General features: G+C 48.5%; 1 long non-coding RNA gene across 1 annotated transcript; it reads left to right on the top strand.

Annotated features, from left to right (window-relative positions):
• The first annotated feature begins 403 nt into the window (after positions 1 to 403).
• LOC125943805 (uncharacterized) lies at positions 404 to 2,113 on the top strand. The gene is made up of 3 exons (XR_007465904.1): positions 404 to 545; positions 1,132 to 1,228; positions 1,614 to 2,113. It is a non-coding gene; the product is annotated as an uncharacterized LOC125943805 (long non-coding RNA).

Here is a 2,113-nt window from a genome sequence, read left to right on the forward strand (position 1 = left end):
GGATTCTACCCCGGCGGCTACTGCGTATGGCGCGGCCGCGCGAACCCTATCTTGAAAGCGACCTGCGGTGCGGACCTGTGGCGTAGCCAGAAATGTTGGTCGGGGGGGGGGGGGGGGGGGATCACACGTTGCAGCGCGACATTCACGCGTAAGCAACACTGTGATTCCGTGCAGCATGACCGGAAAAGCTCAGGCCGGCGCGGCGAGCCTTCCGCTTCCGGGTCATATCGTTGGGGGAATGCTTTCGCTTCGTGGTGCTTTGAAGTGCATGCAGCAGCAGGCATTGCAATCTCAAGGACCTCGGCAATCATTTTAATCATGGTTAGTTGCGCTGTGTTCGGTTGCAATAACGATTCGCGGCGGAAAACTGACTCTGGTGAGAACATGAAGCAGCTTAGCTTTTTTCTGTGCCGAATGTTGTTCGTTGGCAGTGCAGCCAGAGATCTCAACGAAGCGTCGAGCGGAATGGTTTCGTCGCCTCTACCGGGGTGACATTAACACAGACGCTACCCACTACAAAGTCTGCAGCGAGCACTTCGTTTCTGGTGAGTGCATATTTGTCGTTCTGCTACAAATTACGCCGCGCGAATTTGAAGGGTTGGGCTACTGTACCGCATTCTCCTGTTCACTTTTTTTTTCTTTTCACTCAAACTGAGTTGCACTAAATGCCAAGACACCCGCCGTGGTGGCTTAGCGGCTAGAGCGTTGCGCAGCTAAGCGCGAGTTCGCGGTATGAAATCCCGGCCACGGCGGCCGCATTTTGATAGGATGGGGTGAACCGCAAAAACACCCGTGTATGGTGCACGTTAAAGAACCCCAGGTGGTGAGAATCAATCCGGAGTCCCCCACTGCGACGTGCCTCAAAGTGGTCTTGGCATGTAAAACCCCAGAAATTAGCGAATGCTAGGACATCATGCCTGTTCGTGTTTATGATGCTGGCGTAATTGTTCTGGAGACGAGCGAAGCCTGTCGTAGTCCTGATTTCTGTCAAAGCTGGTTGTCGTGCAGTTTTGGCTTCAAGTAATGGTTAGACTTCTTGCCACTGCAACCAGTGGCTCTTCTTGTTAGAAATGCGTCAGTTTTCTAGGAATTTGTTTTGTTGTGCAAACGCAGTCTCGTTCATACTTGCAGGCAAGCCATCCTACTTAATGGATCTGACGAATCCGGACTGGGCGCCAAGCTTGCACCTAGGGTATGACACAAAGTCAACAACTCGGTCTGAAGAAAGGTATGTATGTATGTGCTTTTTCTGGTAGCGCACAACAAACCCAGACTTTGAAAATAGCAGAGACCTAAGAGGTGCTGGTGGACACGGTGTTGATACAGCAGCTATCTTTTATATTGCACTCCCGACTGCAGTTGTGTAGTATAAGTTACATAGTCATCAAGTAATGCATTCCAATCAGATACTTCCAAGTTGTTTGCATTGTTTTGAGAACAGTTGTGTCTGCAGAGAGCAGGCTGGTTTCAATTTCCAAGAGAATACAAAATTGTGAGAACTGGTGCCAGCACTGTGACAAATAGCAAGTAGTTGCAGAGGTGGAATCATCAATGCAAGTAGTGCTAATGAGTACAAAGTAGACATTTTTACAGAGAGGTACATTTTATTTCAGGCACCAGCGACGTTGCAAGAGGGCTGCGACTCCAAAGGAGGTCCAAAAGGCCGATAGCAGAGTGCTGCGACCCTTGACTACAATGTTGAATGCGCAGCAGAGCGCTGTGAACAGTACTGTCACAAGTAAAATGGCTTATTCATACAAGGGGAATATTTTCTTTAATGACATTCAGCATCTTAACATTTTTGTTTTTATGCAGGCACACCACTTGCAAGCTGGCATCCAGGAAGATTCTTTCAAGATGACTATCTGCTGGTGTCCACACAAAAAAGTCGCAATAGCTGCGCTGGCAAACAAAAAGCTGCATTTGTATTTGCGTGTAGTAAGCATGTTGTCGTTTCAGCTTCAGTGTATTATCACTAGCAGCAACTTCTAAGCAGCCACTTTTCTGGGTCACAACGTCATTTACACAAGCAGCTGAATATGGGCACTTAATTTCTAAAACATCATCTTGGCAGCAGGCACAAGAAATCAGGCCATCTGGGCTTGCTGCCATG

Source organism: Dermacentor silvarum, chromosome 3, assembly GCF_013339745.2.
Source record: "Dermacentor silvarum isolate Dsil-2018 chromosome 3, BIME_Dsil_1.4, whole genome shotgun sequence".
NCBI classification, from domain to species: Eukaryota; Metazoa; Arthropoda; class Arachnida; order Ixodida; family Ixodidae; genus Dermacentor; species Dermacentor silvarum.